The sequence below is a fragment of the Desmodus rotundus genome, unplaced genomic scaffold (genome assembly GCF_022682495.2).
Source record: "Desmodus rotundus isolate HL8 unplaced genomic scaffold, HLdesRot8A.1 manual_scaffold_63, whole genome shotgun sequence".
Lineage (NCBI taxonomy): Eukaryota > Metazoa > Chordata > Mammalia > Chiroptera > Phyllostomidae > Desmodus > Desmodus rotundus.
In genome coordinates, this window is record NW_026527674.1 from 11,549 (window position 1) to 28,415 (window position 16,867).

Consider the following 16,867-nt stretch of genomic DNA (forward strand, 5'->3'; position numbering starts at 1 on the left):
TTAAAGTTCTATGCATCTACATCTATTACTTTTATAATGTTTAGGGAAAAATAGAATTTCTTCCCTGGAGGCTCTTAGAATTGGGGCCCGAAGAAGTACATATGATTATACTTAGGTTCTTTCTAGATCATGTGATTCAGACTTTTAAGTACAATAGAAAGAGAAGGGAAAGGTCACCGAGGAAGGAGAAAGGACTGGAGGAAATGGTAGTGGTGAGTTTGCAAAGAGGGCAAGGGCCTCCAGGGAAAGCCCTGACCTGCCTAAGCCTCTGTCTTCTTTTAGAAAAAAGGGGGTTGGAGCCCTGCCCTCCAGACCCCCAGGGTGCTGCGGGAACGGAGGACAGGCAAAGGGAATGCACTCTGTACTAACACCAGCTGCAGTGCAGCCAGTCCCAGCCTTGGTGCCACGTACCAGCTTTAAATACAAAACTACAAACAGCCCTTGCTATGACCGTTTTACAGACAAAGAAATTGATTTCTGGACAGCTAAGTGGTTTGTCCCAGGTGGCAAACCCGGAATGGAAGAAAGCTGGAGATGCATCTGCTTCTAACGCTTGTGACCTCTGCAACACCCAACATGATTTTTAAAACCAATTGTTCTAAAAATTTGCTTTGTTCAGATCATCATCCTTATCCCTCAAACTCATTCATTCATTCACTCACTCCCCTGCATTTATAGCATGCCTTCTTGGGCCAATCCTCCCCTGGGAGATGGCCCTCAGGTGGCCCACTGACCCACCTTTTCCATTTTGGCTCCCATGCTTCTTTCTCGGACACTCTTCCCCAAGGCACACTCAAAAAACAAAACCCTTAGCCACGAGCACCTCTAACCATGGCCATGAGGAGAAGACTGGCATATTTCTACCTAATGTGTCACAATATTTGAAAAGAAAAAAGGAAATAAAAGTCAAGGCAAGGCAAGAGAGCATAACAGAAGTGGGCAAGATGATTCCATGTTCAGCTCCAAGCTACCACGATGTCAGCCGAACCTGACACAACTGTCACAACAAGCTGCACCTTGGAGCAATAGCAGGTTACCAAGCATGCTCATGCTGTGGCCCAGGCAGGGTAACAGGACACCTGGTTTCTATCCTTCAGATCGGGAAACTCGCCTGAGAACTCACTATTCACCTAATAAAGCTTTATCCTTCAGATGTTTGCTCACAGTTCTCTCTCTAACAATGAGGCCTAGAATGATCCCTCATCAGGTCTCTCAGCTGTTCCCCGCAACTTGCTCCTTCCAGCCTCTTTCTTAAAGAGTTACCACCGTTTCACTCCTCCTTTAAGACTCAGTGTCCCAATGTCCCTGTCATATTCTGCTTCACCCACACCCATCTCTCCTTGCACTGTCTCTCCGGGGATGAGCTCACACTACCCACAGCTTCAGCTACCATAGGCCTGCTCAAAATACTCAGACACTCCCAAATCTCTTTCTTGCTGGTCAACCTGTCTCTTGGGACCATTAGAACAAACCTTCCAATACTGATTATACCACAAATTGCAAATCCAAATTCTACCAGGCCCAGGAAGGTTGCATTAAATGGAGGAAACACCAGGTATAAGAGAAACCACAGCACAAATTTGATGATAAACGGCAACTGATGCTCCATTTTGATGTCCAAGGTACAATTAGGCACCAGATTCAGCTGGGACCTGGTGAGAAGTACAGTTCTCCAGACTTATTAATTCGGAACCACTGCAGTAGGGAGTGTTGGGACAGGGAGTACTGGGCACTGTGGCAAAACGGGAGTGCATGCCCTGTTTAAAAGAGGCATCCACCACTGAGCCTCATCCACATGGGAATGGATTTTATGGGTTCCTCATGGGCTCATTCCAGATTCCTTAAGGAGACATTCACAGATTTCTTGGAACTCTTTCCAGATCAGCTTCCTAGCTGAATCTCCCACTTACCATATTCCTTGCTGTCTACCTTCTTTTTCAGGACTCGGTATTTCTTATCAAAGTCATATTCAATGTCAACAAGTGCTGCTGAATTAGTAAGTCTGGAGATCTGTATTTCTCACCAGGTCCCAGTTGAATCTGGTGCTGCTGGTCCTGGGACCACACTTGGAGAACTGCTGCCTGATTGCGTCTTGGACATGAAGATAGAGAATCAGTTGCCATTTCTCATCAAGCTTACACTGTGCTTTCCCTTTTACCTGGCACACTTCCTGCATTTCATGCCACTTCCCTGGGCCTGCTAGAACAAGAGGCCACAACTACCAAAAAAATTGCACACATTACACTCTCAATGCAAACAGTCAAATGGAACCCCACTGATGAAAACAGTAATTCAAATTACCTCAACAACAACTGAATTTTTAAAATATCTTCATACATCCACCCCCAAATTTAAATGGTTGCCAAGAAAAATACCAATTCAGAGGTCGGGCATTGATGTTTTAAAAAGGCAACCACTTAGGCATCTCTATCAATTTGAACATCAGTCACTGGGCCACTCGGCTTCCTCCCATTCATCATCCACCAGGCTTGTTCAGCCATCTCTGGTGACTCCAACTTAACCACATGGCATTCCTTGGATTTCCATTCTCCATCTTCCTGTCAGCATGTAACACATGGCCATGTTCCTTCAATTTGTCTTTTAGCATCTTCCATGCACAATCAAATGGGAGAATTCTTTCAAATATTTGGCAGGCCTTCTTGACCACCCCAGGAGCATGGGATCCAGCTTGACCCTAGGAACCTGTGAGGCTTGCTCCAGAGGTGCCATGGTCCACCTAGAGGGCAAGGTCAAAGCTGGCACTACCACCACTAACCATGGCCAGGCCCTTGCCGTCAATGCCAGCATTCAGCACCAAGCCTATGGTGGGAACCCTGCACTCCAAGCATGTGGCACCCACACACTCAAGATCCAGGTACTCCAGGTCATTGGCACCCATGTGTTCCAGGCTCATGTACTCCAGGTTGTTGGTGTCCACCTCCTCCAAGCTGGTGGCCATGTCATCCAACACTGGACCCATGTGCTTCATGCTCAAGCCCATGTACTCATGGTCTGGGTGGCCCACAAGGTCAGTGGATGACCCATGAGCTCAACGCCACAGACCATGTGGTTCGTGACCAGGTCCATGCGCTGCATCTCAGAGCCCATGTGATCCATGCTATAGTCCAAGCCTGTGTCCATGCCCTCCATACTGGCACCCCTAACGCAATCAATGCTGTGCCCAATCTCCTCCTTGCTTTGTAATGATCTCTCCTCTTTTCAGTGCATCACTTAGGATTTCCTTTATGCTGCCCATGTTCATCCCAGATACAAAGTGACCCAAATTTTCCATACCACCACCAAGGGTCCCTTCATGCCTCCTGTTTTATTTATTCCAAATCCTATGCTTTCCCTTCCCATTCCTGTGGACCCTGTGTTTCCCATGCCAATGCCTTTATTCACGCGATTGGCATTGACATGCCGCCCCCCCTGTCCTCACCACCAAATCCATGGGAAGTTGCTGTGGACGCGCAGGAAGGACAAAAATCTCCCTTTGGTAAGGCCCTCTTACCCATTTCATGTGCATTGGTCTATCCAAATACCAGTTGGTCATTAAAAATACATTTAGCTAGTACAGCTTCAGTGGACGGTTCACAAGTAACAGTGCCTATTCCATGACTTTTTCCACCTTTATCCTTAGACCACCTGCCACCAGCACCACCACACCAGCCATACTAAAAACCTCCTTCACTCTTATCAGCCGACTTCATAACCCAGATTTGCTGCACACACCGAGCTTCCAAGGCTTCCAGCCTTCCGCCCTGCTCTCCTGGCGTCTTCACCCTCAGGATCTTCTGTGGCTTCCAGCGTTCTTCCACTCACAGGAGGCTCGTTCAGCATTTTGGCAGCTTCTTTCATGCTCTCTTCCATCTAGAAACCAACAACCGCCCACCCCCCGATGTTCTTCAGCGTCCATTCAGAGCTCCACCTCCGTTACCGCACCAACCGCTTCTCCAACCAGGGCTTTGAGTGCCTGCCGTTCCACATCAAAAGGTATGTTTGTAATGAAGGCTCTGTGTCTTTTGGTTGGGTTGGCATGTGACTCAGAGCAACTGCCTCCTCTTTTTTGTTTGCTCCTTTCCCTCCTCATCGGGAGCAGGAAGTCACCGGCTCCCCGCTTTCCGGCTGAAGCCAGGTTGGCGCAGGCGCACTGTGCGCGCCGCGCTCCGCCTCCATTTTGAGTGCGGTCGCTGCCCCCTCGGCCGCGCCGGGAGCCGCACCGCCATTTTCTCCCCGTCGGGGTTTGTGTCGCTTCCTAGACTGTCTTAACTCTGGACTATTCTTTGACAGGCACTGTTTTTAGTGCTTTATAAAGAATATCGTGTCATTTCCCAACACTCCCGGAAGAGGGAGATTATTGTCTAAGCCACACAGAAGGAAGAAGCTTGTCGGAGGGGTAGAAGACGGGACCCAAACCCAATCAGCCTGGTTACAGACTCTGAGCTCCTCGCCGCTCGGAGAGGCTGCCTGTTGCTGTAGCTGGCGCTCTCCACATCCTTCTGCCCACACTGAAGGTGAGTGCACGCTTCAAGGCCTTGCTCACACGTGATCGCCATCATAAATCCGTCCCAGGCCCACAGTCAGCAACTCCTGGCCCACCTCCGGGCGCCCAGAGCACAGAGCACGCTCTCCGGGGGTCGCCCTCATCACATCCTGTCCTGTGCTGAGGTGGCTGTGCAGGGTCCCTCATCCGTCCCGTCAACAAATGACTCCTGAGCCCTGACAATGTGCCCGTTACCTTGATTCGTACTGAGGATTAATGGGGACCTCGGCGACAGGCTCAGCCATTGTCGACAGAAATAGTTAGAAGTCCTCCATGCAGAGATAATAAAGCTTTACAGGTATCATCCCCTTTAATTCCCACAACAACCCAGGATACTGGTGAAGGAACAGAAAGAGACAACAAGAAGGCAAATGACTTTCCCACAGTCATACCACTAGTAGGTGATGGTGTCTGACTCCAGAGTTTGTTCTCCAGGAAGAGGGAAAACTACACAGAAATTATTGTACAGAGTGGTGTGGGGGTAGGAGCTAGGACAGGGTGTTGTGGAAGAACCAAGAGGGGACCCAGCAGATGTTTCTGTCTCATTTCTCCCCCCACCCGACCTCCACCTCCTGCAGCTCTGAGGCCCACAAGGGCTGACGCCTTGTCTTATTCACATCTGTTGGACTCCAGCCCCTGCAATATTACCTGCAGCCCAGATGGCTATTAAACTAAAACAAAGTTGTCAAAATCTTAGACTATCTGCCTCAAAATTCTATATTCTTGGGGTCTTGCTGAAGTGAGGCTATGGACCAGCATGAATTAGGAGAAAGGATAAGAATGGAGTTTGGAATCCTTAATTTGGGCTCCTCAGAGTCAAAGGCTGTTCACACTTCGTAAAGTGATTGATTTGTTGGCCATCTGTGTCCATAGCTTAATCCTACTGACCACTAATGAAAGCTCAGGAGGCCTTGTGGGTGGGCTGAGGCTCACCAGCGAGAAGCCCCAAAGCCCACACTCACTGTCAAGATGTGAGTACAGTGTTGTCGCTTGCCTCCCGAGCAGCCCTAAATCCCTCACGTTGACACTCTGAGTGCAATCTCTAAAACTGATGGTGGCAGCCCCGATGCCCAGTTATGCAGGATTCTAAATTAGTGGTCCTAGTTCATGAGGTTTTACTAACCCCAAACGTCTCCCTCTTGTCTTCCACTGAAATCCCTACAGTGCAATTCTCAGTTGTCCTAAGGCCCTGACATCAGTGGGTGAGGAAAACTGTGGGGATTGAGGATTATGATGATGATAGCAGCCACCCTTTGCCCCGCACTTATCTATGTGCCAGGCACTGTGCCAGCCTTTCAGACTACTCTTTCTAGCCATCCTACAGCCCTGTATGTAGCTGTGATTTGCCTCAACAGATAAACATAAACACTGAGGCTCAAAACGCTGTGGGATCTCCCCGAAATCGCACAGCTTCTGAGTAATAAAGTTCTGTTTGACTCTGTTTGACTCTGAAGCTTTTGGTGTATGGTAAACGACCTCCCGATGATGGTGGTGGTGATATGTAAATAATTTCTCACGATGGAAATTACAGTACCTGAGGTTTCTTCACTGACAGCAAGCACTGAAAGGTTATAGCAAATCTCAATACAGTAAGCGCTGGAGACCTTCAATTCTCCCTGGATCTCCACAGACTCAACTTCACAGCTGAGTCCAGCCCACAAAGTCAAATGAGAATGTTTCTGGTTACCTGGAAACCACATTCCCTGTGGGGGAGGGGATGGAACCCCTAGTTTCTCCTCATGAAATTAGCAAGGACTGCTTCTCCCACATCTGGGAACAGGAACACAGGCAGACATGACTGTCATTAAAAAATCTGAAGCTTTGTCATCCATCTCTCAATGTTTTGTTGGGTCCCAAGAAACATCCCAATCCCAGACCTATGTCATCAATCAGTGAGACCCAAAAGAATGGTGCTTATGCTAGCATTTCAAAACTCATTGCCTTGTTCAAAGATTGTTTCCACCTGGGGCAGTCCACAACAAGGAAGGGAGCCCTTGCTTCGCACATTGCCAGTGAGTGGGGTTCACCACCACGCAAGGCAGCAATCCCTCTGGGAGATAATTCCTGGAGGCTTTGCAGTTCTTTGAAACCCGTCCACGAACTTCTATAAAACTGACCAAACAGCTGATTGTTAAATGGAACTCTGGCTGATTCCTAAACATCAATGGGCAGCCGTCGGGGGCATCTGGCCCTGCTAATGTTTAGCTCCAGCCACCTGAGGAACTGATCACTGGAACTGCACAGATGCTTGTCAGCTGCACCTGCCAGGGGCCTGATTCCTGTCAGTTTTCCTGAATTGCCTGGCTCACCTGTTTCTGGATCCAAGAGAGTGGGCAGAGTTCCCCATCTCCTGGCTCCCCAGCTCACCCTGGTGCCAGGTCTGGGCTGACTCAGCTGTGCTGAACAAGTCAACAGCACCCAGTAGTCTCCAACTGCCCTAGGCCATTACCCAAATCAACGTGGTAGCTCTGGCTGCTCCAAGTGTGGATGCTTCCCCAGTCTGGGAAACCACCTACTCTCGAGGGTGGAAACAGAGCTGTGTGCCACCTCATTGCTGCCAATGGGACAGGGACAAGAGAACCTCTCAGCATCAGTAGCTTGAGGCCTGAGGTGTCCTAGGAATCCCTCTCTCCAGGCAGGCGCCCCAACCCACCATCAGGAGAAGTAGAGCCTCTCCCTGCATTCCTCTGGGATGAGCTATTTTTAGATCCAACAGGAGGAGAAAGGAGAGAATGCCACGTTTAATCCCTTAGGAAAATCCAGGATCCATGTGAATGGCACTAAAGGAGGGGCATCTGCAGACTCTTAGGCAGACAACCCAGGCCACCAGCCCTAAACTAAAGGGACCTTCCTGTTTTCTGATCCGGCTCCACTCTAGTCTTTTGGGTGAGCCCTAGGCTTGGTGAGATGTCAACTATACCCCTCCCCTAACCTGCTGGCCTGTCTTGTGCATCTGGCTGTGAAGCCCAGGACCAAAGAGCCCTGTCTCTCCAATATCATCCTTGATCCTGTCCCATAGCCAGCCTTGGCTTTACTGAGACTCACATTTCTGGGAATTTTTTAAAGGCCTTTCTCCCACCTGAGCCTCAATCTGCCAAGACTGTGTCTGGGGGCAGCCAAAGCATAATCCTGTGGGAGCATGTGTTGGCAAGTGTGCAGAGACCTTGGAAGCCCGTGCATTGCTCATGGGAGTAAAAATTGGTACAGCTGCTGTGGAAAAGAGAACGGTGGTTCCTCAAAAAATTAAACATAGCATTGCAATGAGGTCCAGCAGGTCCCTTTCTGGCTGGGTATTCAAAAGCATTGAAAGAAGAAACTCTGGTATTTGCACTTACAAGTTTATAACAGCATTATTCACAATAGCAAAGGGTGAAAGCAACGCAAGTGTCCATCGACATACAAATGGATTAAAAATTGTGGTACATACATACAGAAGAATATCATTTAGCTTGAAAAAGGAATGGAATTCAGAGATAGGATGAGAGAAGATGGTGGTGAGATAGATGGGAGCGGAGTTAACTTCCCCCTGCACCTGGGTGAAACACCTACCCATTCTACTGAGAAACAAAGCGAACAGCCAAAAGCAGCCTAGCGTTTATAAAGATGAGAGACCAAAAAGTACAGAGGACACTGAGAAAACAGAAGGTAAGGGGATTGCTTCAGGACAGAAAGGTCCCTGGGACCAGCGTGGGGACCAGGGCAGCTGCAGCCCCAGGCCCTCCCGTGCGGGGCCTGCTGCAGGACTCCTGGGGGAGAGCCGGGTTAACGGCTCTGTCCCCTGCCAAACAAGGCCTGAGCAACACTGTGAGAGACCCGGTTGCCTGAAGTCGCAGGGAGGGGAATCAGGACGAAGTGGAAAACCCAGGGAGACTGTGGGCACTGGCTGAGGAGAGTTGAAAGTTGGGCTACGTGCGATCCTGACCCGGACAGCCCCCGGCCTAGCTGGAGAGGTGGGCTGTGTGAGAGGACAGGCCCTTCCTTGTAAGGAGGGAGCCACAGGATTGAGCAGGGGGATTTTTCCCAAAAAGAAAACGACCCTCTGGGGCACTTTGGGGAATTCCCCTGCAGCAACAGCTCCAGTCTCCTCTCCACCCTGCCACCTGTCGGAGGACTGTGTGCACCTCATCTCAGAGGGAGCTGAGACTACAGGCACCACCCAGGGCAGGGTGCCCAGCGACCAGGAGTGCCCCCAGCAACCGGGGACTGTGCCCATCCACCAGGGAGTGTCTGCACCTCATTTCAGAGGGAGCTTAGACTACAGGCACCACCCGGGGGAGGGTGTCCCGTGACCGGGAGTGTGTCCAGCAACCAGGGAGTGCCCACACCTCATCTCAGAGGGAGCTGAGACTACAGGCACCACCTGCGGGAGGGTGCCCAGCTACCAGGAGTGCACCCAGCGAACGGGGAGTGTGCTCATCCACCGGGGAGTGTTTGTACCTCATTTCACAGGGAGCTGACACTACAGGCACCACCCGGGGTAGGGTGCCCAGTGACAGAGAGTGTGCCCAGTGACCAGGAGTGTGCCCACCCACCGGGGAATGTCTGCACCTCATCTCGAAGGGAACTGAGACCACAGGCACCAGGGAGAGTGCAAATCAAGGAAGGCTCTGCACGCATACCCATAGCCTGGAGAAGGCCTACCATAAAAAAAAAAAAAAAGAGTGGGTAGAAGCTGGGAACACCAGGATTCCTCCTGGAAGAGGAAACCCACCAACAAAGGAAACACCAACAGATAAAAAGAGAAGAAGGTGAGGGATGGGAAGCCACATGAAGTCAACCCAGGACCTATCTGAAAATAGAAATAAATAGTGAAGAAATTACTAAAAACAAACAACGGAACAAGAGCAAGAGAAAAGCCTCATAAACTTGTACACATGGAAGAACCAGCTCCAACACAACCTGCCCACACCTGCACAGCAGAAGACAAGAGGTGGGGGACAGACTGACCCTCAGATAACCAGCTGGTGGGAAAGACCCAGCAAAGAAAGACCCAAAACCAAAGACATACATAGAGCCAACATAAACCACAGCCCAAGATCAGTAAGATCGGGAGATCAAGGAGACTGTACACTAAATCTCACAGGTATTCTATCACAGAAGTTTACACCAAAAACCCAGGGGGTCAGAACAGAGCAACTTAAGAAGCAGAGGCTAACGGGAAGAGTCTCACAAACAATGGGAAGACAAAGAAACAATCCCCAAATGAAAGGAAAGGGGGAAGTCTCAGAAACAATGCTAAATGAAAAAGAGGCAAGTCAACTACCAGATACTGAGTTCAAGGATTGGTTATGAGGAAGCTGCATGAGCTCACACAGAATTACCAAAAACTACAGGGAAACTACAATGAACTCACTGGAAACTATGTCAACATGAAAAAGGAAGTAGAAACTATCAACAAGGGCCAAGAGGAAATGAAGAATACAATTTCAGAACTGAAGAACACAGTAGAAGGAATCAAAAGCAGGCTCGATGAAGCAGAGGACCAGATCAGCGAACTGGAGGACAAGGTGGAAAAAAACACCCAGAATGAGCAAGAAAAAAAAAAAAAAGCTCAGAAAGAATGAAGAGGGATTAAGGGAAATGCAGGACAACATGAAACACAATAATATCTGTATAATAGGGATACCAGAAGGAGAAGAGGAAGAGCAAGGGATTACTCTTACTCAAATTACTGTTTGAAAAAGTAATGATGGAAAATTTCCCTAATTTGTTGAGAGAAAAAGTCACCCAAATCCAGGAATCACAGAATCCCAATCAAGAGGAAACCAAAGAGGCCTACTGTAAGACACATCATAATTAAAATGGCAAAATTCCAAGATAAAGAAAGAATCTTAAAGGCAGCAAGGGAAAAAAAGGAAGTAACATACAAGGGAGCACTGATAAGGTCACCAACTGACTTCTCAATGGAAACGTTCCAAGCCAGAAGAGAATGGCGAAAATTATTCCAAGTAATGAGAACCGGAGGACTGCAACCAAGACTACTTTATCCAGCACGGCTCTCAATCAAGATAGAAGGCCAAATAAGGAGTTTCCCTGACAAAAGAAGTCTAAAAGAATATACCTCCACCAAACCAGCTCTGCAAGAGATGCTAAAGGGGCTGCTGTAAGGAAAGGAAGGAAAAGAGAGAAAGAGGGAAGAACACAGGTACAAAGAATCATCAATGCATAAATACCTATCAATAATAACCTTAAATGTAAGTGTATTAAGTGCTCCAATCAAAAGACATAGAATAGCTGAATGGATACAAAGCATGACCTACACATGTGCTCCCTACAAGAGACCCACCTCAGGACAAAAGACCTACACAGACTGAAACTGAAGGGCTGGAAACACATGTTCCAAGCAAATGGACAGGAAAAAAAAAAAAGCTGGGGTACCAATACTCTTATCAGACAAAATAGACTTCAAAAAAAGGGCCATAAAGAGAGACCCAGATGGTCACTTCATAATACTCAAAGGAAGAATCCACCAAGAAGACATAAACATTATAAGTATATATGCTCCCAACATAGGAGCACCCAAATACATAAAGAAAATCTTGGAGGACTTTAAGAAAGATATTGACAGCAACACAATTATAGTAGGGGTTTTAGTGCCCCACTGTCAAAAACGGACAGATCTAAACAAAATATCAAGAAAGATATTGTGGCATTGAACAAGGCCTTGGATGAAATGGACTTAACTGATATATATATAGAGCCTTTCATCCCAAAGAAGCAAAATACACATTCTTTTCAAATGCACATGGACCATTTTCAAAGATAGACCACATGATAGGACACAAAACAAGCCTCAACAAATTCAAGAAAATTGAAATCATATCAGCATTTTCTCTGACCATAAGGGACTGAAACTAGAAACAAATCTCAAGGAAAAAAACCCCAAGCACTCAAAAACATGGAGATTGAATAGCATGCTATTAAACAATGAATGGGTGAAAAATGAGATTAGAGAAGAAATCAAAAAGTTTCTGGAAACAAATGAAAATGAACTCACAACAATCCAAAACCTATGGGACACAGCAAAGGCAGTCCTGAGAGGGAAGTTAATAGTGATACGGGCCTACCTAAAAAGAATAGAAACAGCTCAAATAAACAACCTAACCATACACCTACAAGAACTCGAGGAACAACAACAAAGACAACCCAGAGCAAGTAGAAGGAAGGAAATAACCAAGATCAGAGCAGAATTAAATGACATAGAGACTGAAAGCACAATTGTAAGGATCAAGGAATCCAGGAGCTGGTTCTTTGAAAAGATAAACAAAATTGACAAGCCCTTAAGCAGGCTCATCAAGAAAAAAAGAGAGAGGACCCAAATAAACACAATCAGAAATGAAAGCAGAGAGACTACAACCGATACCACCGAAATACAAAGGATTGTAAGAAATTACTATGAAGAACTGTATGCCAAAAAATTTGAAAACCTAGATGAAATGGGCAAGTTTCTAGAAAAATATAACCTTCCAAAACTCAATGAGGAAGAAGCAGAAAGCCTGAACAGGCCAGTAATGCCTGATGAAATAGAAACAGTAATCAAAAAGCTTCCGACACGCAAAAGCCCTGGACCAGACAGTTTCACAGAATTCTACAGAGCATTAAAGGGGGAGCTAACCCCCATCCTCCACAGATTATTTCAAAAAATTCAAGAAGATGGAAGACTCCCAAACTCGTTTTACGAAGCCAACATTATCCTAATCCCCAAACCAGATAAAGACATGACAAAGAAAGGGAACTTCAGGCCAATATCACTGAAGAACATAGATGCTAAAATCCTCAACAAAATATTGGCAAACCGCATCCAGCAATACATTAAAAAGAGCATACACCATGGTCAAGTGGGATTCATCCCAGGGATGCAAGGATGGTACAATATTCGTAAGTCAATAAACATAATACACCACGTAAACAAAAGCAAAGACAAAAACCACTTGATCATATCAATAGATGCAGAAAAAGCATTTGATAAGGTACAGCACCCATTTATGATAAAAACCCTCAACAAAGTGGGAATAGAGGGAGCATTCCTCAACATAGTAAAGGCCATATATGAGAGACCTACAGCCAACATCATACTCAATGGACAAAAACTTAGAGCTTTCCCACTAAGATCAGGAACAAGACAAGGATGCCCTCTCTCACCACTCCTATTCAACATAGTATTGGAAGTCCTAGCCACACTAATCAGACAGACAAGAAAAAGAAATAAAAGGCATCGAAATTGGAAAGGAGGAAATGAAACTGTCACTGTTTGCAGATGACATGATAGTGTACATGGAAAATCCTATAGACTCGACCAATAAAGTACTTGACCTAATAGATGAATTTGGCAAAACAGCTGGATACAAAGTTAATACTAAGAAATCAAAGGCATTCCTGTATACCAACAATGAAACATCAGAAACAGAAATCAGGAAAAAAAATCCCATTTGAAATAGCAACAAGAAAAATAAAGTACCTTGGAATAAACCTAACCAAGGAGGTAAAAGACCTATACTCAGAAAACTACACAACACTGAAGAAAGAAATTAAGGAAGGCACAAACAAATGGAAACATGTACCGTGCTCATGGATTGGAAGAATTAACATCATCAAAATGGCCATACTACCCAAAGCGATTTATAGATTCAATGCAATCCTTATTAAAGTACCTGTGACATATTTCACAGATATAGAACAAACATTTCAGAAATTCATATGGAACCATAAACGACCCCGAATAGCTGCAGCAATTTTGAGAAAGAAGAACAAAGCAGGAGGGATCACAATACCTGATATGAAACTGTACTACAAGGCCACTGTAATCCAAACAGCCTGGTACTGGCATAAAAACAGGCACATAGACCAATGGAACAGATCAGAGAGCCCAGAAATAAACCCAAGTCTTTACGGTCAATTAATATTTGACAAAGGAGGCAGGAGCATAAAATGGAGCAAAAATAGCCTCTTCAACAAATGGTGTTGGGAGATCTGGACAGCTATGTGCAAAAAAATGAAACTCGATCACCAATTTACACCATACACAAAAATAAATTCAAGGTGGGTAAAAGACTTAAATATAAGGCGTAACACCATAGAAGTCCTCGAGGAAAACATTGGCAGGAAGATCTCAGACATTCCACGCAGCAACATCCTCACAGACATGTCCCCTAAAGCAGGGGACATAAAGGAAAGAATAAAAAAATGGGACCTCATCAAAATTAAAAGCTTCTGCATGTCTAAAGAAGACAGCATTAAAATGAAAAGAGAACCAACAGTATGGGAAAACATATTTGCAAATGATACCTCAGACAAGGGCCTGATCTCCAAAATATATAAAGAACTCACACGACTCCACCCCAGGAAGACAAACAACCCAATTAAAAAATGGGCAAAGGACTTGAACAGACACTTCTCCAAGGAAGACATACAGAGGGCCCAGAGACATATGAGAAGATGCTCAGCACCACTAGCCATCAGACAAATGCAAATTCAAACCACAATGAGGTACCATCTCACACCGTTAAGAGTGGTCAACATAAACAAATCAACAAACAAATGTTGGAGAGGATGCGGAGAAAAGGGAACCCTAGTACATTGTTGGTGGGAATGCAGACTGGTGAGGCCACTGTGGAAAACAGTATAGAATTTCCTCAGAAAACTAAAAATGGAACGGCTCCTTGACCCAGCAATTCTGCTACTGGGACTATACCCTAAGAACCCTGAAACACCAATCCAAAAGAACCTATGAACCCCAAAGTTCATAGCAGCACAATTTACAATGGCCAAGTACTGGAAGCAACCTAAGTGCCCATCAGCAAATGAGTGGATCCAAAAACTATGGTACCTTTACACAATGGAATTCTACGCAGCAGAGAGAAAGAAGGAGCTTCTACCCTTTGCAATGGCATAGATGGAACTGGAGAGCATTATGCTAAGTGAAATAAGCCAGGTGGTGAGGGACAAATACCATATGATCTCACCTTTAAGTGGAATATAATCAACAAAAGAAAAAAGCAAACAAAATGTAAGAGACATTGAAATTAAGAACAAGTGACAATAGCCAGAGGGGAGTGGGGAGAGGATAGTGGGGAGAGGGTTCTATAGGAGCTACTATAGAGGACACAAGGACAGAATCGAGGGGGATGGTAGAGGTGGGGGAGTGAGGTTGGACTGGCTGGGGTGGGGTGGAGGGATGGGGAGAAAATGCAGACAATTGTAACTGAACAAAAATAAAAAACATTAAAAATTTATTTAAAAAGGAATGGAATTCTGATGCATGTTATATGAACATTGAATATTACTCTCAGTGAAAGGAGCCAGGCACCAAAGGACAAGTATAACATGATTTCACTGACACATCATACCTAAAATAGTCAAATGCATAGAGATATTGGGGAGACTACAATAGTGGTTACCAGGGCTGAAAGGGGATGAGTAGGGAGTGGGGCGTTAGTGTTTAATGGCACAGAATTTCTCTTTGGGATGACGGAAAAGTTCTAGAGGTTGATGGTGGTGTTTGCACAACAGTGTGAATGTAGTTAATGCCACTGATATACTCATTTTAAAATCGTTAGAATGGCAAGCATAATGGTGTGTACATTATATCACACGTTTTAAAATATTTATTTAAAACTGTGGAGGTGCACGGACCAGGACAAAGTAGGAATGTCTATGAGCATCTGGACTGGTGGGGCATGTTGCTCCACCTCCTTTCTTGGTCAGGGCAGGCTTTTCTCCCCAGGAAGTCCTCCTGCTCACTGCAGGGGAGGGAAAAGCCTGGGCTCTGGAGTGAAAGATTCATTTACATTCCGCATTCCCAGGCTGTGCAACCCTGGGAAAGTCACTTAACCTCTCTGGAAAGTGGGAAAAATGAACTCTAGTGTGCAGGGTCATTCTGAGAACCAACTTAGCTAAAGCATGTGTAGGCTCAGCCCAGGCTCTGGCCGTCAGGGAGTGTCCTTCAAGTTTAGTCCAGTTGAAATCTGTGGGGAGCATTTGCTTCCCAGATCTCTTCCCAACATATCCCTGAAGTGTGCAGAAAGTAGCTGTGAGGATGCCTGTTTGTGTTTGCCATTTCCACCAGCCTTTATCTGCCCATGTGTAAGTGTGGTGCCCACTGTGCAGGGCTCTTGTGAGAAAGAGGACTTGACATGTGCCCCAGTCCTCCTTGTCAGCGAGACCAAAGAGTAAGACTCTAGCCTCAGCTGCCACACACCTGGCACGTACTACGCTCGAGAGTTCTGGAGTGCTGCTGTGTGCCAGGCTTGTTCCATGTCCCAAGGAGACCAAGAGGTGATACAGGACTAGATCACGTTGCCCTGGGAAGCCATCACCATCTGCAGTGCCACCTCTACCATAGCACACACACATGATTTGGCGGCGCCAGGGTCAGTGCCTGACACAGAATGAGGCCAAAAGTCTTTGGGACTTGTCTATGTCAGACAGGGGAAGCTCACCCTAACTGACGTGTGGGTAAGGTCCCACACCCCTGGGGACAGAGGCCATCAAGGGAAAGTGTGGCTCTCCAGGCAGTGTGTAGTTTCCTGATGTAGCAGCAACAAACCAGCATTGGCTCTATTTGTTCCCTGGACCCAAGTCCCTAGTCACCAAGCCCACTGGGCCTTGAATCAGATCCCTGTACGTCTGGGACAGTGCTTGTGGCAGAGATTCTCCACCAGCGTGTTGGTGCCTCTAACCATGCCTCCCCCTTCCTGGTTCATGTAGTTCCACAGATGCAGGGCTTAGGAGTGGTTGAAGCTGGGGTCTGTGTCCCAGACTTCATAGCACGGCCTCTACTCTGGACAGGAGAAAGGGTGAACTCTCTGTGGGTGGAGAAAGGACAAGTTTGAACACCTGAGGTCACTAACCCCCTGGAAGTCTTCAAGTTTGCACCACAGTCTCAACATCCTCGTCATCAACTCAGGTCCCTGCTTGCCCCATATGTGTGAGTTGTAGTGTTCAACAAAGTTGTCCATGCACTCTCACGCTGAGGTGTGGCAGGGGCGGAATCCAGACATGCCATCACTAGTGTACCGAGAAGCCTGTGCAGCCAAAAAGTTCTTCTCGGTGTTGGGCCTGATGGAAATGACATCGGTTTTCCTGTAGATGCCCCTGCACTTCCAGATGACTGTAAGACAGAAGGCATCTGAGGTGACGTGCAGCCAGTTTCTTTGTGCACTGGTGTTGATCTTCAGGAGCAGGTGGGCATCAGCCCCCAGCAGCAGGGAAGTGGTCTGAGGTCACAGCAGGAGGCCAGGGCCTGGGAGCTGGGGAGGGCCCAGCAAGCCAGCTTCCCAAAACTCTAGTGGCCAAAAGTCCAATTTTGAGAGTTTACTAAACTTG

General features: G+C 46.7%; 2 pseudogenes; both read right to left on the minus strand.

Moving 5' to 3' along the window:
* Positions 1 to 2,417: 2,417 nt before the first annotated feature.
* On the minus strand, positions 2,418 to 4,017 carry LOC128780163 (heterogeneous nuclear ribonucleoprotein M-like; annotated as a pseudogene).
* Positions 4,018 to 16,099: 12,082 nt separating this feature from the next.
* LOC128780164 (alpha-1,4-N-acetylglucosaminyltransferase pseudogene) lies at positions 16,100 to 16,764 on the minus strand (annotated as a pseudogene).
* Between the last annotated feature and the right edge of the window lie 103 nt (positions 16,765 to 16,867).